Raw genomic sequence first — 23,092 nt, forward strand, 5'->3', positions numbered from 1 at the left:
AGACCCTGGTAGTGAAAGGCTCTCAGCTCCCGCTGGACCTAGCGCATGACCCCATCCATGACGTCCACTCTCTTACTTTAGAAGCGGACCGAGGGTATCAAGCCTCATTCCTACAGGGAGCGAATTTACGCTGCCTATTTCCTGTGCGTCGTGCTCCATAGCTTTTCCGCTATGTCCTCGGCGCCTCTCTTCTCCCCAACGATGGGGAGAACATAAACAATGTGGACACGGCATTAAACTGGTTTACAGATACAGTAAATGTGGTAGGGAAAGCGGGCACCTCCATTCGGCCTGTGTAGTGGTGCATTTGATGCGCCTGCTCCTAGTCCTACTCGGTCTCTCTTCCAATGTGACCACTGCAGTCGTTCTTTTTTGACGGCTGCAGGCAGATCGCAGCATGAACGCCATAAACATCCTGTGGCTACGAATGCGCGCAAGATGGCTTCTCAAAGAGCAGCTGGCGAAGATGCGTGCTGATCGGGCAGCCGCTGCCGAGGCCTTAGGCCGAAGACACAGAGGCTGCTGGTCAGACGAGGAAGTAGCGGTCCTCGTCGAGAAGGAGGCCTAGTTCTTGGCGGTAAGGGTTAGGCTAATCAGTGCTGACATTGCACGGTTCCTACCGGGCAAAACAGCCAAACAGGTAGGATCCAAGAGGGCGGCCCTGGCCAAAAGGGGTCGCGAGAGTCATCAAGGGTCAGGGCGGTCGGTGGCCGAATCCCAACCACATGTCGAGGTAGGACCTCCGTCTTGTTAAGACTGGAAGGATCGCTTCCTCGATGCTGCATGTCCTGGGCATACCCGTTGGTCTGCGGTCTTCTCTGAGACCCTTTTAGAACTAGTGGAAGGCGGGACCACGGCTGCCTGGGGCTCGCTTGTTAGTAGATGCGTAGGGAAGATGCTGCCGGGGGAAATAGTGTGGATAGGGTAGCTGATAAGTCCAATTTTCGGCGGCGGGGTAAGCTTCGTAGATACGCCCGCCACCAGAACTTGTACAAAAAAGACAGGAAGAGGCTCCTTGCGGTTGTATTAGGCGAGGATTCGGGTAAAAATAGGGTAAAATGCAATAAATGTATCGTGCAACTCGCCAAATGCCTTATCTAATTAATGACACGCATGACATTTCACAGACAAAAAGAAAATGAAGCCACAAGTATGTCAAATCAAATACAGGCACCATTTTGCCCGATATGGGGTAAAATAAAATAAAATTAAACCACTGCGGAATCCTCATCAGACCCTGAAGAGAGCTGATGACCAACAACGAAAACGATATCTAATACAATGTCAAGAACTTTGGAACAACGGCAAAGAATATCCATTTACCAACGCAACTAATGAATGGAAGTAATCTTTTCAGAGGATGATGGGAAGACAACCCCAAGAAAAAACAGTGTTAAGGGAAAACTACAATCATTCATAAACTAAGCGTATCTGAAAGTGAAGTCATCCACAAGAAAAAGGTTTTTTTAAAACAATGTACTCCACAAACAAACATGCCAAAACCGAGTTGTTTAGGTTTATGAATATAAGGAATGTCATCGTCCTGTTCGAATTAAAATTTGCTGAAACGAGGTTGGGTCTATTGGAGGGGACTCGAGACAAATTGCTTCTAAAGTTCTCCATTTTCACATACATGATCAGCTTTACCCGATTTATCAATATCTTCTCGTGTAACAGATTTGCGATGTTCATCTTCCCTTATTTTGAGGGGGCGGCATGTTTCATCTTTGTTTAACCTACCGCAGCTGCATGAAATAGAGCACACGCAGTTTTTGATCATATTCTCTTCTGTTGGTGGTTTTTACTCGAAGGAGATATTTGCGAAGTGTTGTATTACTCTTGAATGCTGTCACGATGTCATGTGGACCGTATATATTTTGCATCTCTTCGGAGAATCCTTTCACATAGGGTTGACAGACTGGACAGTTTATCGGTTTCGTCCTCTTTCTTCATGAAGATAGTATGTTTTAGGGGTAGTTGTTGCTTAATAGATTGCTATTGAGCTGAATAATAACATCGAACCCAGGTTTGAAATTTCCCCATGACACCTGATGAAGGCTGGAGGGTATATCAGCCGAAACGTTTTGTTAAACAAGATGAGGACAAATATCCGTCAAGTGTAAATATTATTGAATGGTATACAAAATGGATCAACTCTTCGACCCACTCGAAGTTGGGAGAAACTGCACAATCAAAAAGGTACATGGACTGGGAACAGAATGGATAAGGAACTGATAAAACATTTGTAGCCTGATCCAGGATACGGGTGGTTGGTACAACTACCCGTTGCAAAGTTTTCTGAACCAAATTGCGTTGTGCAAGTTTGTAAAGTGACAGAAGAACGGATGTAAAGGGTAACCTAAAAGGTACCCCGGTGTCAGAAGTTAAACCGATGTGAAAGTAAGGTCTACGAGAAGACTACTCTAATATGTTTCAAACAGTTGTAGTAAAACTGACCAGAGAATTGGTGGCGCTAAGAAAACTTTTCATCACGAAATACGTGGCATTGCAGCTAAGCAACTGTAAGTAAGTTACTAGAAGTTTGTATTTCCCGTAGTTACAAAGCTTCTGATGCAATTGTAGTTTTACATCAGTCATCTTAAATGGGTAAGATGCTGGATGAGTAAGATAAACTGTATTGAGTATCATACGTTTATCAACCGATATAGTAGTCTAGTTATAGGCTCTGTTGCCCAGCCTTGCTTCAAAAACGATGTTAACTGCAGAGCGTCCACCGACATCGCCGTCATACCAAAAGCAGTGTCATCATTTGCAGTAAAAGAAGCAATCCATGAACACAAGCAACACCGCCAACGAACCATTAAATCATTAACTATGAAGACCAACTTCGTGCCACCGACAGAGGAAGCTGTAGCCCCTCTAAGTGAAAGAAAAGGGGAGTGGTTGTTGACAACTTTCTAAACAGTTGTCTTGAAAGTCAGGACCTGATGGAATCGGCCTTTACTGATAGTCAGCATTGGCCTCCGCAGGTGCCGGCGCTGATGGTGAAAGAAAGAGTTCTTTCGAATAGTGGAGTCCTGTCCGAAGAAACATTACATCTTTTGACGCCCCGACTAGCGGCTGAGGAATTACCTGCAGGCGGCAAGAGAATTGATAGGGGATGGTTGAAGAGACTTAGTGTCTCAGTCTGCGGAAGAGGTTTATTAGCTCATTTTTGTGTGTTCTTTTTTGTAGAAAGACAAAAGAAAATTTGTAATTAAAAACTAAAGTAAGAAGTCTAATACCTCTTTTTTTTAAAAAAGAATATTTGAGAAGCAAAAAAATCATTCTCTTTCATCATCTTAATATTTTTGTCCAGAGCGCAAGCCACTTTGTGTCAGGCCTTTTTGGCAAAATTTTGAAATAAACTATTAAGACCAAAAGCAATAAAAAGTTACGATTTCAACAACAACGACATCTTTCCGTACAGCACGGAATTTTGGAAGCTTAAAATTAATTTATAAATTATAAAAATATGAAACGGAAATGTTTTAGACCAGCTTAAACTGAATACTTAAACGAGTTTTTCTTCGAGGGTAGTTGGAAAAAGAGACAAAGGGAGTAGTATTTTGTCCATCTTTACATTCTAATTTCAAATACTGTCCAAGTCGATTTTTGCTTTTCACCCTTGGCAGCGGCGGAGAGATCGATATCGATAAAATGTCACTAGAGCCCTGGGATCGATGTAAACGACTTTCCCCTTCTATTCAACATTGCTGGTCTCGTGCCGAAAATTTGAAGCCATTATTCTGATAGTATTGGTAATGTGGGTGGCTAAGTGGATATTCCGGCATTGGTGATGAGGAAGATCACGATGGACACGATGGCAGTGATGGCGACGGGACGCTGTCTGCCGAGATGAAATGGCGGTCCACCATTTTATGTCGATGATATTAATGATCGTGGTGTACTCCATTGCATTCTTACAGTATTTCAATAATGATGGATGGAGTAAGCAGCCGCCATGTGCATAAGAGTGTGTGTGTGTGTGTGTGTGTGTGTGTGTGTGTGTGTGTGTGTGTGTGTGTGTGTGTGTGTGTGTGTGTGTGTGTGTGTGTGTGTGTGTGTGTGTGTGTGTGTGTGTGTGTGTGTGTGTGTGTGTGTGTGTGGGGCCACGATTTGGTATAGTAGTGATGGCTGAACGGCTGTGTGTGTGTGTGTGTGTGTGTGTGTGTGTGTTAAGCGGTCTGATTAATATTCCGTCTTGTTAACCGATAGCACACATGCGGTTGATTGGCTTGATGTTCATCATTATGTTTAATGAGGGCCTAATTGCTTAGATCAATCCCGGTCGGCCATTCCTGCCGCCGATCTATACTCTCCTACCACCACCACCAACCCACGGTTACACATACAAACTAACGGATGCACACACACACACACACACCTGATCCTACAACCAAGACTGCCGACGTAACGATGTGGTGATGGTGGGGGAGCCAACTCATCACTATCGTTTCCTCCCTCCCTCTCACTACTAACCCTTTCTTTACTCCCAACATTGCAATGTTTCATCACTGTATCGCTTTCCTCCCCTTCTCTCCCACTATGTCCTTTTCACTGTATCGCCTTCCTGCCCCCACTCACCAGTGTCTCCCTCTCCTTTCATCACTCTCCCCCTCTCCTCCCTTCCCTCGCTGGATCGCTTTCCCTCTCGTCATCGCTTTTCTCCCCTCTCTGGTCACCGTTCCTCTTCCCCTCCTATCACTGTATCGCTTTCCTACCCCTCTCATTCTTTCCCTGCTTTCCTCCCCCTCTCATGTCCCTGAATCACCTTCCTCCCCCTCACACGTTACTATCACCCCGCCCCCTTCTCTCGTCATTATGTCATTACAATCATTCGTTCCCTGATTATTACTTTCACTTTCTCTTCGCCTCTAACCATTTTCTTTGCCTCATTGAAACCACCGCGAATGTCGCCCTCACCACCAACGCCGCCACCGCCACCAACATTACATTATAGCATTAAAACTAACATTAAAACAAGTATTAAAATAGCAATACTATCACTATAAAAACAGCATTATAATAATCGTCAGTATAATTGCTACCACCACAATTACGAGGAATAATTTTTACTGAAGGAATAAAGTCTTGAAATCTTGGGGGAGGGGACTTGTACATTACATTGGCTCACCCCCACCCCAGCGTTTCACTGGTACTTTATCGTCCCCGAAAGGATGAAAGGCAAAGTCGACCTCGGCGGAATTTGAACTCAGAACGTAGAGACGAGCGAAATACCTATTTTTTCACTACCCACAAGGGGCTAAACACAGAGGGGACAAACAAGTACAGACAAACGGATTAAGTCGATTACATCGACCCCAGTGCGTAACTGGTACTTATTTGATCGACCCCGAAAGGATGAAAGGCAAAGTTGACCTCGGTGGAATTTGAACTCAGAACGTAGCGGGAGACGAAATATTCTAAGCATTTCGCCCGGCGTGCTAACGTTTCTGCCAGCTCGCCGCCTTAAATTACGATGAATAATAATGGTTTCCGATTTGCCAGCCTTCCACCCCCCTCCTCTTTTAAGGGGAGAGAGTAAGTAACGCAATCACAGATTCCATTCCTGATTGATACTCATTTTATCGACCCCCCCGAAGGAAACATTGACGCCGGCAGAATTCGCGGTCCGTATTCGTACTGAAAATCGAGATCGAGCGAGCTTTTGCCCTTTTGCTCGACGTGTGGTTTCCGTCCACGCTGAGCTCGCCTTGGGACCCCTGCGTTACCGTTTGACAGACGTACCGCCCAAGTCAAACTCCCCGACCGACACTGTTCTCGATTAAGGGTCGCGCATCGGCTGCGCCGGCGCCCGCAAAGGTGCTCGACATGCACCGCACGCTTCGCACCAGATAATGAACCACCGCTCGGCGACGGCCCGATCCCTTCTCCATCGAGTGAGCGAGGAAACTACGGAAGTGGCGGTTTTTCATCGTCGCAAACGCGCGCGACACCCCGACGTCGAACGCGCTTAGCCGACGGCGCCCACGGCGCACCGACGAGACCGACGCCGCGCGAGGCGTCGACGGAACGAACAGCACGCCAGCGCGCCGCCGGTGACGGCAGCGCCCGGCGCGGGGCAACGCGAATGCTACCGCCTATGCTACGCCTACCGTGTGCCCTCACAAAACCGGACTAGAGTCAAGCTCAACAGGGTCTTCTTTCCCCGCCGATCCGTCCAAGCCCGTTCCCTTGGCTGTGGTTTCGCTAGACAGTAGATAGGGACAGTGGGGAAACTCGTTGATTCGTTCATGCGCGTCACTAATTAGATGACGAGGCATTTGGCTATCTAAATTCTCTACTCGAGACTTCCCTGTTTTATAGTGGGTGGTCCCACTATCTTACAGCCGGTACCCTTTCCCCCCTTTTTAAAAGAAGAATAGTGACGAAAAAAGTATTAGTAAAAAACAAAACCAAATTCAATATACTCCTCGCAAGGCAGGGCTTAGAGTCATGTCCGGTGTTATTTTTGTAAAGTATTTTCTAAGTTGGACTCAACCCCACCGAAGCTAGGGTTTACCCGCCTAGCTACCCCTCGCAGTAAAAGTAAAATAAAGTAGACTTAAAAAAGAAAAAAAAAAAAAGAACTTTGGACTTCACTGAGGGGGTGTTATGTTGGGGTCGGTGAGGAAATAGGCTTATTATGTGAGGGCTAGTCCCTCAACATATTATAGGTATAAATTAAAGAAGTCCGGCTGAGAAGTCGTTGAAATGACTCATCTTTTATGCCCAAGGCTTCTAGTGCAAGACTCGCTGGCCTGCACCAGGCACCACAGGCACCGATTGGGAGTCCATGCACCTCCACCGGCCAGTTAAACTCCTGCAACAGCAATTGTTCAAGTGGACGGTATTTGCGCATTTTCTCGAGGGCAGCCTCTTTCAAGGCGTCCCCCTGCTCCAATCTGATAGTCACATAAACGACAACCACCTTTTCCGGACGACTAAAGACCAGGTCTGGTATCAGCCTAGAGCCGTTTATAATATATGACGGGTCTACACTAACACTCCAACCATGGTCAACAGCTTCCTTCGCCACCAGGTCACATATTTTGTTATGCCTGGCGAGTCGTGGCTCTTTAAGAGCACCACAGATTCCACTGACGTGAGATATTGTCTCTGCTCCTAATCTACATCTCGGACACGTTGAGTCACCACGGAGTCCACGTGTCAGAGTTTCACGGGTAGGGTAAACGTTGGAGCGCACAAGGTAAGCCGCCGCACACACTCCCTGCACCGGCTGGGCCGCCCATCGATGGGAGTGCACCAGCCGGATGTCAGGGTCGTATTTGGCCGCGTCCGCAGGAAGTAAAGGCAAGTCGAAGGAAGCTATTATTTGCTGGTTCTGTTCGGCTAATCCTGCAGAACCCGCAACCTTTCTTACAGAGACATAATCAGACGTTAATAGGCGAAGGTTACGGCGAATAACTGATTTTGGTATTACTCTCACCAATTGGTGAAGACTTAATCCTCCATCTCGCCGGCTACTATATAGGAAGGAAGATGAGGTAGAGTAGGGGAGATGCAGCATTCTTTTAGCCCCCACGCGGATGGCCGTGTCAAGCCTCTCTAATATCCCTCTCGACGGCAAAGCCTGCACCAGACCGTAAAACAATCTAGGCAGATAATAGCTTTGAAGCAAGAGGAATTTTTGTCGGGGTTTCAGCGGAGCCCTGCACATTTTATCAATGTCCAGTGACACCTGCTCCACTGAATTTAAATCTAACTCCCGACTAGAGATTGAAGTCCACGTAGGGATGCTAACACCAAGATATGATACCTTATCCCCTGGTTCTACCTTTTTAATCGCGATCCCATTGATCATCGGCGGGGTGCCATCATTGACGAGGTAGGACTTGCCCCAGCCGCGAATGGAGAACCACGCACACTTACCGACATTAAGCCCCATTCCAACCGCACTATAGAACTCCAGGCATCTATCCATAAGAGCCTGGAGCCCCTCACGCGATTTCGCAACTAGGGCCATGTCGTCAGCGTACGCGATTCCATCCACCCGGACCCCCTCAACATGCAAGTCCCCACAGCCGGATAACACATCTAGCAGCGGGTCCGTTGCAATGTTAAAGAGGATCGGCGGGAGCGCATCCGCCTGTCTAACACCCCGACGAATCTCAATAGGTTCACTTAGTAGCCCATCAACTGAGAATCTGGTAGTGCTACCTTCGTAAATCCCCTCCACGAGCGCTAAAACGTGTTCGTGGAATCCAACCCTCCGCAGTCCCGCATACACAAGCGAGTGCGAGACACTGTCGAAAGCCTTGGAGAGATCTAAGAAGGCAACCTCCAGCCGCGGTATTCTCAGTCGTGCTGGCCTCCCCATCGCGCGAGTGACGAGTTGTCGTAGGAGAAAAGAGTTCTCACTACATCCGTCCGCGCAAATAAAGCCACGTTGACTTTGATTTAGGGGAGTTACCTTAAGCATGCGTTTGGCGACAATCTTAGAAAATAAACAATACACCGCAGAACATATCGTGATTGGCCGCCAATTCGCAAGATCGTATGGGTCGTCTGATTTCTTCGGTATCAAAATCGACTAACCTCGCTTCAGGATCTCGGGTACTTTACCCGCCAGCAACATGCAGTTGCATATATTGGTTAAAACAGCTGGGTCCATTGCTTTGATTTCACCTATAGTGATGCCATCTGGACCCGCCGCTGAGGAGATCTTCATTTGCTTCCTACTTACCTTAATCTCCTCCACGGAGAATGGACTCAAGATGGAGTCGTTCTCAACCTGGGAGGAGGAGGGGTAGTTCTTCAGATCCACCTCAGGGCCTGGAGCGGAAAGCCTGCCCTTGTAAAATTCCTCTATTGAATAGATTGGAATAGGGCATTCCCGCTCCCTGTTTTCACCTAACACAACTGCAAGGAGCTTCTTCCTATTCTTTCTGAATAAATCTTGATATCGGGCATAAACTTGAGGCTTATCCCAACGCCTAGCCTAAAGTTACTCCTATTCGGTGTGTTTCTATCACTAGCTAAATTCCTCCTGTTGTTGGTAACATCCCTACGCGATTTATAGTGCTCCACCCAGTCCTCTATAGCTTTCTCAAATGATCCCCAAGCAATCGCTGTCCCGTCTTCCACGAGTTCCAACAGGGCCTCGGAGAAGACTGCAGACCAGCGGGTGTGCCCGGGGCATGCAGAACCGGGGAAGAGATCCCTCCAGTCAGAACTAGACTGGGGTTCTCCCCCGATTTGTGATTGGGAATTGGTAGTGGTAGTGGACTGTTCTGACCCTTGATGACTCTTGTGAGCCCTTTTGGCCAGAACCGCCCTTTTCGACCCCACCTGTTAGCTGTTTTACCAGGTAGGAATCGTGCAATGGCTGCATTGATTTGCTTAACCCTGTCTTCATCAGTTCAAAACCCTTTTCGACGAGGACCGCTACTTCTTCGTCGGACCAACAGCCCCTGCGTCTTTGGCCTATTGCCTCAGCAGCGGCTGCCCGATCTGCACGTTTCTTTGCTATTTCTTCAAGGCGAGCAGCAATCCTGCGGGCATTCGCCACAACAGGATGCTTATGCCGAACGTGCTGCGATCGACCTACGGCCGTCAAAAAAGAACGGCTGCAGTGGTCACAATCAAAGGAGGAGGCTAGAGCTGGATTAGGGGCAGGTGCTCTAAATGCACTGCCATCACATCTACCAGCGTGAGACCTCAAAGTGTGGAGGTGACCGCTTTCCCTATCACATTTAATGCATCTGTAGACAGGCCTAATACAATGTCTACAAATAACATGCTCCCCCCATTCATGGGGGGAGGGGAAGCGCTGAGGACATAGCGGACAGGCTATGGAGCTGGACGCGCAGGGAATTGTGAGAATTCTCTACCACCTGGAGTGGGGCTTGATACCCCCACTACCTCCTCTCGATCCATTTCTAAATTAAGAGAATGAATGGGGAGGTCGCTAGCAACCCCATCTCTGTTCGTCTCTAACGAAAACCGGACTTTATCGATGGGGTCATGTGCTAGGTCCAGTGGGAGTTGTTCTATCTCACTATCAGGGAATGGTCCTTATATTCTAGTCTAAATATGTTTTGTCTATTCCTGTAATACTTCAGTGTCGGACGCAAATTTAAGCGCCCGACACTGGTCCTGTCGAAGCCTGTTGAGCCACTTGGACTTACTTGCACCGGAGATGACTCGTTGTCCCGTGCAAGGGAGGGTAGTCCTTCGGCCGACCGCATTTGGTTAATGCCGTCAGCCTGACGTGTGGGCCTGACGTAAAGACAAGAAATTAGGAAATAGTGGTCAAGAATCGTTGGGGTCATAGGGCCAGTTACTCTGTTATTGTGTTGGTGACCGAGATCACAACAAACCACTATGGCTGGGTTAATCATTTGCAGCCGAGTAAACTGGGCAATGAGAAAGTGTTTTGCTAAGGAACACACTGAATCACCCAGACTGAGAATCGAAAGCATGACCCGGCGAAGACAAGCACCCTAACTGCGCCAATGGTGGAAAATAAAAGCCCAGCCATAGTCTTTTGAAGACAGATCTAATGAAAGCTAAAGTTCAAAAGTCATCTTACGAAGAGCGAGTTACAAAATGACCGACGGATTAGATACAAGATTCCGCTGCATCAGGCGCAAAGGAGATCCTCTCATCGTTATCTAAGCAGTATAAAATATCTCCAAGAATGGTAGAATTGGTAGGCTAAACCAAATTTAAGACCAGAGAATCAGAATCAGACAAGACGATTGTACATTGTTGGTGCTATGATAGCACACTACATTGAGAGTCCACCTATGTCAAGCCAAAGAAGAAACTACGGAGCACAAATTTAATATTATTTTTACAATCGTTTCAATACCATTCGGTTTCAAACTGAACTTTCACCAACTGGTCGTTATTTTTGAGTGAGTTTTTGAATTGTTTACCGTTGTTATTGGACAGTTTCCATTGTTATTGGAAGGAACTGCACGCGAGGATAGGCCAAATTATGGCCAGCCCGACGGCAGACCTAATTAAGGAGAAAACGAAAAGCCCAGCGGCAAACCGAGCAAACAAAAGCCCACAAAGAGGGGCTAGCCGAATGGCTTGCCCAGAAAAGGAAGAGGAGCCAGAAATAATGGGCATACCAATTTTTTCGGACCCCGACGATGAGAAGGAGAATGCGATAACAAAAGGAAAACCGCATGTTCGAAGGAACATTGATGTGCCAAAAATTTTTAGAGGAGGGGTAAGTGGTTGACATGCACACCAGTCCTCAAGTGGTACTTATTTGACTCCAATAGGAGAAAACCCGAAATTTGGCCCCGGCGGGATTTGAACTGGAGACGTAAATAGCCGGAAAAATGCTGCCAATCATTTTTGTCCGTTAAACAACCGATTTTTCCAACACGTGACCTAATATTAATTCTACTCTAGGCGCGAGGGCAGAAATTTCAGGGCAGCAGGCGAGTTTATAACATCGACCACGATGCTTAACGGGTGGGCCGCAGTCACCAACTAATCGTCAATATTGGTTGTTTTCGTTCTTGTTTGGATCAATTCGGTATAGTAAGTTTTGCTTGTTATTCCTGCTGTTGAACTGTTGTTTGTAACTACGTTCTGTGTTTGACGGACTTAACTGTCGTTCCCCTCCGTGAGAGGGGGGATATTTCTGAGTGTTTTCACAAAAATTTGTTTTGTTTCTAATGAACAACTATTATTGAAGACATGTCTATGTCATCCAAAGAAAAAACCTTATCCCAAGAAATATCTGAATGGGAAAAATTCCTTGGGATCCCAAGGAAAAACTTAAGATAAATACTCCAGAAAATTCCTCTGAAAAGAGGTGAATGAAACTGAAATCTATAAAAAGGTCAATTTTGTCGCTGCGGCAGGTGTAAAAAGAGATAAACTAAACATCGAACCAGGTATATTGTTACAACACAGAAACCTGTTTGCGAAAAGGGCCACATTCGAGCGAACTGCCCCACCCGTAAGGCGGAAGAAGTCCAAAATGAAGAAAGTAGCGAAAAGATGGAACAGCAAAACCAAAAGACCGACCACCAGGACCCCAGCACTAAGAATACTCAACAAGCTGGGGACAAAGATGGCGGACGGTATACCCCACCCACTCCCAGCACAAACAAGAAAATCCCCTGCCGCAATCACACAAGAAAAACCCATCCCTCACTACCACTACTGCCCCCGAAAGTCAATATCTTTTTCGCATTACTCTCCATCCAACCCGGATATCATACGATATTTCCTTACCCTCGCCCAGAGCTGAGACTCCCCTCCCTCCCACCAGCGTTGACTTCCCTCTCCCGGCCCTCAACCCTGCACTTCTGCCACTACACTCCACTCCCCAAGCCCAGAAACATTCCCCCCCCCCCCTCAGCCCAAAGAAAAAGGGATTCAAACAAGTACTGGTGGCAATAAAGATAAACACAAACAGTTGTTACACAAAATTAAATAAGGATCGACAGAGAACATTATCAAAAACTTCCCTCCGATCTAGTCATCTATCAAATAGATGAACTAAACCATCATATCTTAAAACAATAGTTCCCAACAGACATAGGTCCTCCAAAACTGGACTTTAACAAATCCATGTACGAGGACCTATGTCAAAGCACCAGCCCACGAGCCCGTGAAAAGGAGAAACCACTCACTAAGGTAAGTATGTGTAGTAGTCACGTGGGGTGCATAAATGTGCATAGCCTGATGTCAGGCTGGAAGCAGGAACGCCTCAATGACCTCAGACCCAAGTCACATGATTTAGATGTTACAGAAATCCGGTTGAGAGGGTCAAGAGATCTGCTTGCGCTGTTTGACGGTTACCAGTTTCTTTCCGAGCTGTCCTCATAGCGGGAGCGGAGCGTTGGTCCTGTTAAAAAGAAACCGGGTTTCTGAAAAAAAGATCTTTTTTTTTCAGATGCAGAAGGTAGGCTGGTCGTCATCGACTTGCCGTCCAGCCCTTGTAAGACTATCAGATTGGTTGCAATTTATGCCCCCCGCACAACTGGGCAAAGTGATTATTTTAGAAACCTGGAGGAGTTTCTTTGTACATCACGTCCTCTAGTTGTGCTAGAAGACTGATGCGCGCGTAGATTATGTTGGTTCGTGTACAGATAGAAAAGGCAATGATTGCGCTGCAGATTGCTTGAAGTTTTGACACAAAACTAAAAAAAGAGCTTACAAAAGCTGCATTGTAAGAAGCTGTCTTCGTTAATTTTTTACTTCCCTAAAATAAGCATTTTGAAAGGAAACGCGGTGCGTTTCCAAAGTAGCGCTCAAAATATTCGGCACGAATTTTCAAAGAAAAAAAAAACCTACGACACCAAAGAAGTGAAGCTAAATTCAAAAGCTTCAGCATATTTGTTGGATAGGCAAATAAGCCGGACAATATGACATTTACGTAAAGACAAGAAATTAGGAAATAGTGGTCAAGAATCGTTGGGGTCATAGGGCCAGTTACTCTGTTATTGTGTTGGGGACCGAGATCACAACAAACCACTATGGCTGCGTTACTCATTTGCAGCCGAGTAAACTGGGGCAATGAGAAAGTGTTTTGCTAAGGAACACACTGCATCACCCAGACTGAGAATCGAAACCATGACCCGGCGAAGACAAACACACTAACTGCGCCAATGGTGGAAAATAAAAGTCCAGCCATAGTCTTTTGAAGACAGATCTAATGAAAGCTAAAGTTCAAAAGTCATCTTACGAAGAGCGAGTTACAAAATGACCGACGGATTAGATACAAGATTCCGCTGCATCAGACGCAAAGGAGATCCTCTCATCGTTATCTAAGCAGTATAAAATATCTCCAAGAATGGTAGAATTGGTAGGCTAAACCAAATTTAAGACCAGAGAATCAGAATCAGACAAGACGATTGTACATTGTTGGTGCCATGATAGCACACTACACTGAGAGTCCACTTATGTGAAGCCAAAGAAGAAACCACGGAGCACAAACTTGATATTTTTTTTACAATCGTTTCAATACCATTCGGTTTCAAACTGAACTTTCACCAACTGGTCGTTATTTTTGAGTGAGTTTTTGAATTGTTTACCGTTGTTATTGGACAGTTTCCATTGTTATTGGAAGGAACTGCACGCGAGGGTAGGCCAAATTATGGCCAGCCCGACGGCAGACCTAATTAAGGAGAAAACGAAAAGCCCAGCGGCAAACCGAGCAAACAAAAGCCCACAAAGAGGGGCTAGCCGAATGGCTTGCCCAGAAAAGGAAGAGCAGCCAGAAATAATGGGCATACCAATTTTTTCGGACTCCGACGAAGAGAAGGAGAATGCGATAACAAAAGGAAAAGTGGATGTTCGAAGGAACATTGATGTGCCAAGCCTGGCAAGAAAACAACTTAATTTTGCGGAGGCGGCTGGCACGAAGGAGAGAGAAATTGAGCTCTCTAAACTGGACGACCTTAAAAGAAAACATGAACAAGGAGGGCCATTAAATCAATATCGTACAACCTCAAGAAATAAAAGAGGAAATAGAAAAAACGACGATCATTTACAAGACGTATAGGAATAAAGAAAAGAAAATTGAATTCTCAACTGAAAAAGAAATAGAAGACAGTCTAAAGCCTATCTGGGACAAGATAAAGTTTATAACAAGAGGAAAGCGATATGGAACGGTAGAGGTGAGGTTCGGGTCCGAGGAGGAGGCGAGACTGCAATCGATGAATTCGTTGAGAACAGAAATTGTAACAATATGGCCCGTCTATAGGGGCAGAAGAATATCAAAAGTAACAGTAATAAACATCCCCCCGGAGATCGAGCCGGACAGAATAGTGGCAGCAGTCACTTTGGGATTGGAGGAGAGACTGGATATAAGAGATGCCACGGTGGAGGAAGCAAAGAAATGGCAGGGCCAAAAAGTAAAAATAATGTTGCAGGCGGAGCCGGCCGCGCTCGAAGACATTGTTGAAATAATTGAAGTTGGTTACAGCCGACTGTCAGTAATGGTTGAGGGCCGACAGCCCAGGTGCTTCGCCTGTGGGAAGAAGGGGCACATAAAGAAGAACTGCAAGCCGGTGGAGGAAGAGAAAAAGACGGCTACTACCTCGGTAGTTCAGCCAGTAATAGCACCCACACCAGAAGAAGGGGAGGGGTGGATGTAAGCAAAAAAAAAAAAAAAAGAAAATATAATAAACCCCTCCCCGGAGAAAACAAAAATCAAAAAAACAAGTCGTCTTAGATCTGACGTTCAGTTGTGGTAAGGAAATCAGGCGGGTGGCGGTGTACGCACCGAATTCGCGTCAGACCGATTTTTTTCGAGACCTGGAGAAGTTTCTTGGCACGTCAAAATCCATAGACATGCTAGGGGACTTTAACGCTATAGTCAATGCGCGTGTCGATAGCCTTAGCTCTAAAGATAGGAAACCAACCAGTGGCTTCCAGGATCTACTAAGTCGCTTTCAGCTGGTAGATCCCTACAGACTTGAATTCCCGAACGCTCCACAGTGGACGTGGTCAAATAGCGACGGGTCTGTCAGGTCCTGTATAGAAAGGATTCTCATGAGAAAAATAGATAAAGACATAGTTAAGCGTCCACAGCTTCACCCGGTCAGTTACAGTGATCACAAGATGGTCACTGGTAAACTGCACCGAAATAAGTTATGTAGTAAGGGATCCGGTTACTGGAAACTCAATAAGTCCCTTTTGGCTACTGAGGATTTCAGAAGCCGGATTAAGTTATTAATTCAGAGGGCGTTAACCGGTTCCATTATTAACAACAAATGGTGGTACGCCCTCAAGAGAGCCATTAAATACGATTCCATTAGATACAGCATAGAACTAGTAGCTAGTGGGTGTAGAAAAGAAATGGGGCTAGTTAAGGCCTTAGAGGAAGCCACGAGATCTGGCGATGGGGCCCAGGTTAGGCTGAAGAGACTGGAATTAAACCAGCACCTCGAAGCCAAACACATGGGTTGTACCGTTAGAGCTAGAATCCGCGCAATGGGGTACGAGGGCATTAAGGCTGCCGGATGGGCATGAATTGTGGAGGCTCAACGTGGAAACGATTCCACAATTAAGTCTGTGACGAACGAACTAGGCGATGTGATAACAGAACCGGAGGAGATGTGTCGGACGTTTCAGGAGCACTTCGCCTGGCTTTTCGGGAGTGACGGCGGACCGGGTGAGAGGACGGACCTTACGAACCTCCTCGCCGGGCTGCCGCGCCTCTCGGGACAGGACACGGAGAGCTGTGAAGGGTCAATCTCGCCTGAGGAGGTAGCTGAAGCCATGGCCGACTGCGGCGGAGGTAAGGCGCCGGGAATTGATGGTTTGCCCTACGGACTATATAAAAGCATGCCAGACTTGTTCGGGTACGTACTGGCCAATATTTTCGCGAACTGGCGGCAGAATGGATTCATTGCCAGATCTGTGCGCCGGGGAGTGGTGACGCTGATCAGAAAGGACCCGAGCAAGGGGGATAGAATAGATAACTTCAGGCCCATCACCCTGCTGAATGCAGAGGTGAAGATTTTGGCCAAGGTGTTGAAAAGGTTGAAGCGTATCGCGGATGGTCTAATCGGGGAAGCACAAATTTGTGCGATCCCCGGAAGGACCATTCAGGATAATCTTCACCCTATACGCTACACCATAGAAGGGTTCGGGAACAATTCTGGCAAAGGTGGGGCACTGGTCCATTTAGACCAGAGTAAAGCTTTCGATAGGGTGAACCATCGGTACCTGGTGTCTGTGCTGGCACAGTTCGGTCTGGGCATTGGTTTTCTCAGCTAGATGATAAAGTTGTACAACATCGACTCGATCGTTCGGGTGAATGGCTTCCTTTCGAAGCCGTTCCGCATCAAACGGTCAGTTCGTCAAGGGTGTCCGCTCTCTCTCCCCACTTTTATATGCGAAGGCTCTGGAGCCATTACTGCGAAAGCTGAGCGCCATCCCGACGAATCCAGGAGGAGGACGATCTGTTACATCGTATGCGGACGACATCACCATCATCGTGACCAAGGTGGAACACCTACAGAATGTGGGAGATACCATCAAGGCTTACGAGACGGTGACAGGAGCAAAAATTAATCGGGAAAAGTCAGTCGGCTTGCAACTCGGCACCTGGAGGGGCAAGTCGATGCCTTCGAATAGCATCGTGGGATGCTGGACGGTTAAATTGCTAGGGATCTGGTTTGGTCCAGATCTCCAGATAGAAAAGAACTGGTCTAATGTGACGATCAAGTTGGCTCACGCGGTCGGGACTTGGTCCTGGCGGTGGCTATCCTTGAAAGGGAGGGCGGAGGTGGCCAATGTGTTTATAGCATCGGTCATCACTTACCACCTAACCGTCATCCCTTGTCCGGATTCGTGGTTAAGCAAGTTGGAGAGGCAAATCTTTCACTTTTTGTGGAAGGGTAACCCTCCCCTTGTGAGACGTTCTATTTGCTGTTAGAAGCCGTTAAAGGGTGGGTTAGGGATGCCTTGGCTGTTGATGCGGAGACATGCGCTGAGGTTGAGGCATCTTTGGCTCTACCTGGATGGTGAATGGGTGTGGTCCCCGCTCGCGAGGCAGATGTTCCCCAGCTTTGCCAGTTTTGGTGGCAGAGAAATCTGGTATCGTCACAGACTTAGGTCGAGCATGTGGTATTCGGAGTGCCATAAGGCCCTCTCCCACTTCCGCAAGTCGGGCAATGCCGGTGGCTTTGGTACCACCGCAGCTTTTTATAGTAGGTTGGTAGAGGCCGGAAATGACGATGCCTTAGGAAGGACCTTGGGTCTCGATAATAATCAGACAGCCTGTTCCAAAGGACATTCGGACCGAGGACGCTGGATAACTTTCAGAAGTCTTTGGCCTGGCAATGTTACAGAGGAGCCTTACACGTTCGGGATAAGCTCACAAGACATGGTCACGTTGGACCATCGAACTGTCCAAGATGCAAGCAGGATGTGGAAATAGTCCTGCACGCTATTGTTCAGTGTCCAGAAATTTCGGACGTGTGGGTTTATGCAGAACACCTGTTATCAGACGGAAGAAGAGTACAGTTATCGGCTGAGACAATTCTACAAATTGACTCGCCTAGTTTTTTGACACACGAAGGTAAGCATTGCTTTCTCGTCATAGTAGCAGTAGCGAAAGAGATTATATGGAAGACCAGAACGAAAGGTATAAAGACACACCATGATCGCTGACCTCGCCTTGGTGAACTTTTTTAAGTTCCACCTAAAAAGAAAGGTGGAGTTGGAGAAAAGGTGTGTCAGTATGCGAGTTCCAAAAAAGATGGAAGCGTGTTGCACGATTGCTGAGAGTGAAAGTCACTACATGAACACGCCATAAGTCAGCTACCAAGTTTCAGTGGGAAGAACAGGGATCGTGGGGTCGGCAATCCTGTTTTTTTTCCCGCTTCATGCGTCTTTTGTTGTTTGTTGTGTAAGAAGTGTAACATCCGATTTTTCGATTTTTTTTGTAAATTTTTATTGTATTTTCACTAGCATTTTAATGTTGTTCATCATTGTTTTAACATGACCCCAATCATGTTGTGCTGTCCCCCTCTATGTTGGCCCCTTGTGGGCAATAAACAAATAAACTGCATTACATATGCCAGACAAAATGTAAATTATTTGTATAAATTTAAACATAGCTGAATATGTCGGAGCGACACATCAGGTTAATACCAAGTTATTCTACTACAAAGTGTGCTCTAATGAACTTGTCCTGCCTGATAAGTTATTCTACGAAATCTCTTACACCAGTTATGCCGATGGTAAGGACATGAATTGTCTGCACCAGTGAAGCTGCTTATATTCGAGTGCCAGTTTCGAAGTGTAGATAACCAGAAGTTCGTGTTGAGAATCTGATTAAGTTTATTATGCTAAATCATACACTGTGCATTTTCAGCTTGTTACACGTTCTTTTCCCCGATTGTCCCCTTTTCCTCAGATCTATCAAACGAAGGGATATACATCAACGAAAAGTTTGGTGAGGACCTTTGAGCTGTGGTTATTTTTTGGTGCTTATTGAAGTGTTGCTGTTTTTGAAGAGGTGCGTTTGTTAAAGCTGAATTTGTTGTTTTTGAACATTTGTTGAACGTTGTTGCTTTTAATTCTTTAAGGCAACTGTTCTCTCCCCGTACGGGAGAGCTTACATTATAGCTGTGTATGCTTCGAGGAAGCAAGACGTCGATGAAGAGAAATTTTGATTGGTGATAAACGAAATGTATAACACTCAAATGACTTTAGAAAAGATGTTGGCCCTCTTTGAATGGAGCTCAAATATATATGTTGGCCTCATCTCTCCGACACCAGTTGTCGCCGCTCTCCTTCGCGTCCGGCTGCCGTCCCCCTCGCAGGGGCGGTCGCGGCGTCGGTTGCAGAGCGGCGGCGGTGACCCGGTCGGCTCGGCCCGTGCGAGCCCGGCGGCGGCACGCCGTCGCGTCCGGGCCAGTCGGTTGACGAACGCAGCGCTTCTTAGAGGGACGGGCGGCAGAAAGCCGCACGAGGCGGAGCGATAACAGGTCTGTGATGCCCTTAGATGTCCGGGGCCGCACGCGCGCTACACTGGAGGTATCTGCGGGCGCGTCTCCCCCGGCCCGAGAGGGTCAGGAAACCTCTGAACCATCTCCCGTGATAGGGATCGGGGCCTGGAACCAACCCCGTGAACGAGGAATTCCCGGTAGGCGCTGGTCATCAGCCCGCGTCGATCACGTCGATCACGTCCCTGCCCTTTGTACACACCGCCCGTCGCTACTACCGATCGATCTGGCCGACGAGTCCGCTTACGCGCGGCGGCGTTCCCTGATGGCCCGGAGAAGACGACTGATTCGCATATATGATAAGGAAAGCGGGCACCTCCATTCTATGAGGTGTCACGCAGGTAAATGCGATGGCAGTGCATTTAGAGCACCTGCCCCTAGTCCGGCTCTAGTCTCCTTTGATTGTGACCACTGCAGCCGTTCTTTTTTGACGGCCGTAGGTCGATCGCAGCACATTCAACATAATCATCCTGTAGTGGCAAATGCCCGCAGGATTGCTGCTCGCTTAAAGCAAATTGCGAAAAAACGTGCCGATCGGGCAGCCGCTGCTGAGGCAATAGGCCAAAGACGCAGGGGCTGTTGGTCCGACGAAGAAGTAGCGGTCCTCGTTGAAAAGGAGTCTGAGCTGAAGATGATAGGGGTAAAGCAGATCAATGCAGGCATTGCACGGTTCCTACCGGGAAAAACAGCCAAACAGGTAGGATCGAAAAGGGCTGACCTGGCCAAAAGGGTTCATAAGAGTCATCAAGGGTCAGAGCAGTCCGCGACCAATACCCAATCACAAATCGGGGGAGAACCCCAGTCTAGTTTTGACTGGAAGGATCGCTTCCTCAATGCTGCATGTCCCAGGCATACCCGCTGGTCTGCAGTCTTCTCCGAGGCCCTTTTGGAACTCGTGGAAGATGGGACAGCGATTGTTTGGGACTCATTTGAGAAAACTATAGAGGACTGGGTGGAGCACTATGAATCGCGTAGGGAAGTTACCAACAACAGGAGAAATTTAGCTAGTGATAGAAACACACCGAATACGTGTAACTTTAGGCCTAGGCGTCGGGATAATCGTCAAGCTTATGCCCGACATCAAGATTTATTCAGAAAGAATAGGAAGAAGCTCCTTGCAGTTGTTAGGTGAAAACAGGGAGCAGGAATGCCCTATTCCAATCTATTCAATAGAGGAATTCTATAAGAGCAGGCTTTCCGCTCCAGGCCCTGGGGTGGATCTGAAGAACTACCCTTCCTCCTCCCAGGTTGAGAACGACTCCATTTTGAGTCCGTTATCCGTGGAGGAGATTAAGGTAAGTAGGAAGCAAATGAAGATCTCCTCAGCGGCGGGTCCAGATGGCATCACTATAGGTGAAATCAAAGCAATGGACCCAGCTGTTCTAACTAATATATGCAACTGCATGTTGCTGGCGGGTAAAGTACCCGAGATCCTGAAGCGGGGGAAGTCGATTCTATTACCCAAGAAATCAGACGACTCATACGATCTTGCTAATTGTCGGCCAATCACGATATGTTCTGCGGTATATCGTTTATTTTCAAAGATGGTCGCCAAACGCATGCTTCAGGTAACTCCCCTAAATCAAAGTCAACGTGGCTTTATTCGCGCGGACGGCTGCAGTGAGAACTCTTTTCTCCTACGACAACTCGTCACTCGCGCGATGGGGAGGCCAGCACGACTGAGAATACCGCGGCTGGAGGTTGCCTTCTTAGATCTCTCCAAGGCCTTCGACACAGTCTCGCACTCGTTGGTGTATGCGGGACTGCGGAGACTTGGGTTCCACGAACACATAATAGCGCTCGTGGAGGGGATCTACGAAGGTAACACTACCAGATTCTCAGTCGATGGGCAACTGAGTTCACCTATTGAGATTCGTCGAGGTGTTAGGCAGGGGGACGCGCTCTCGCCGATCCTCTTTAACATTGCAACTGACCCACTGCTAGATGTGTTATCCGGCTGTGGGGATTTGCAGGTTGACGGGATCCGGATGGATGGAATCGCGTACGCCGACGACATGGCCCTAGTTGCGAAATCGCGTGAGGGGCTCCAGGCTCTTATGGATAGATGCCTGGAGTTCTATAGCGCGGTTGGACTGGGGCTTAATGTCGTGGTGTGCGTGATTCTCCATTCGCGGCTCAGGCAAGTCCTACCTCGTCAATGATAGCACCCCGCCGATGATTAATGGGATCACTATCAAAAAGGTAGAACCAGGGGATAAGGTATTATATCTTGGTGTTAGCATCCCTACGTGGACTTCAATCTCTAGTCGGGAGTTTGACTTAAATTCAGTGGAGCAGGTGTCACTGGACATTGATAAAATGTGCAGGGCTCCGCTGAAACCCCGACAAAAATTCCTCTTGCTTCAAAGTTATTACCTGCCTAGACTTTTTTACAGTCTGGTGCAGTCTTTGCCGTCAAGGGGGATATTAGAGAAGCTTGACACCGCTGGCCGTGCCTTAGTTTCCCTATTTGGTCTTTAATGACCCGGTTAGCTTGCTGTTATTTTTGATCAGTTGGTGGGCGGTTCTCCTCTCAAAGGGATGAAGGTCATGGCTCTATGGAGCCAATTAATAGTTGTCTGGTGCAGATAGGGGCCGGGGGTTTTGTTGGTTATATGGATCGCCAGTTTTTCCCGTGCCGGTGTCGAGGGGCCTGTGAGTTAGGTACCCAGTTGCGGTGTTAGGGAATAGAGCCCTTCACGGGCTGTAGATGGGGGACTGTCCGGCTCGTATAGTCGGGCTGTAGCCTCGTAGCAGTGTAGAGTGAAGGCCCTCTCGTTTGCTTCCATTATGGGGGTGAATGCCATAGAGATGGGCGCCTTATTGGTGTTAATGTTCTAGCCGGTTGTTGTGACGGGTGGGATATAGCCGTATCTTCTATATTAGCCTAGAGCGTGTTTTATCGCCTCATTCGCCGGTTGAGGTTTCCGTAATTGGATATATCGTAGGACTTATCATAAGGTGGCTCTTTCTTGTTCACCGCTTTAGGTCTGGGGTAGATACACTCACGGGTCCCGTCTAGCCTAGACTGGTCCCCCGGATATCTTCTGGGGGAATTAGTTCTCGGAGGGGTGGCTACTTGCTTTCTGTCTCTTGATTCGGTTGGGCGGCCGTTAGGATTCTTTGGTTAGGTTAGTGGCGTAGCTTGCCGATCTTGGTGGGGTTGGCGTTGCACTTCCTTTAAGTTCAACTTTATCGTTTCGCGGCTAGGTTCCCTAGTAAAATGCCGCCAAGAATAGTGATGTCTAACAATAATTTTAGAAACACACGGCAGCCAGGCGCCGCCAAACTGGTGGCCTGTGAGTCCGGGATGGGGCCCCACGTCAGGCCGACCGCACAAACCAAATGCGGTTGGCCGAAAGACTACCCTCCCTTGCACGGGACAACGAGTCATCTCCGGTGCGAGTAAGTACAAGTGGCTCATTAGGCTTCAACATGACCAGTGTCGGGCGCTCTTTTTTGCGTCCGACACTGAAGTACTATAGAAATAGGAAAGACATATTTAGTTTAAAATATAGAGAACATTCCCTGATAGTAAGAGGAGAACAACTCCCACTGGACCTAGCACATGACCCCATCGATGAAGTCCGGTTTTCGTTAGAGACGGACAGAGAGGGCGATGCTAG

At 47.5% G+C, this 23,092-nt stretch overlaps 2 long non-coding RNA genes across 2 annotated transcripts; one reads left to right on the plus strand and one right to left on the minus strand.

Moving 5' to 3' along the window:
* The first annotated feature begins 339 nt into the window (after positions 1 to 339).
* LOC118761412 lies at positions 340 to 13,582 on the plus strand. The gene is made up of 4 exons (XR_004997359.1): positions 340 to 349; positions 5,827 to 5,966; positions 6,026 to 6,027; positions 13,566 to 13,582. It is a non-coding gene; the product is annotated as an uncharacterized LOC118761412 (long non-coding RNA).
* Positions 5,690 to 21,090, minus strand: LOC118761411. The gene is made up of 3 exons (XR_004997358.1): positions 21,080 to 21,090; positions 12,316 to 12,321; positions 5,690 to 5,778 (listed from the first exon to the last, which is right to left on the minus strand). It is a non-coding gene; the product is annotated as an uncharacterized LOC118761411 (long non-coding RNA).
* Positions 21,091 to 23,092: the final 2,002 nt, after the last annotated feature.

The sequence above is a fragment of the Octopus sinensis genome, unplaced genomic scaffold (genome assembly GCF_006345805.1).
Source record: "Octopus sinensis unplaced genomic scaffold, ASM634580v1 Contig13239, whole genome shotgun sequence".
Classification (NCBI taxonomy): Eukaryota; Metazoa; Mollusca; class Cephalopoda; order Octopoda; family Octopodidae; genus Octopus; species Octopus sinensis.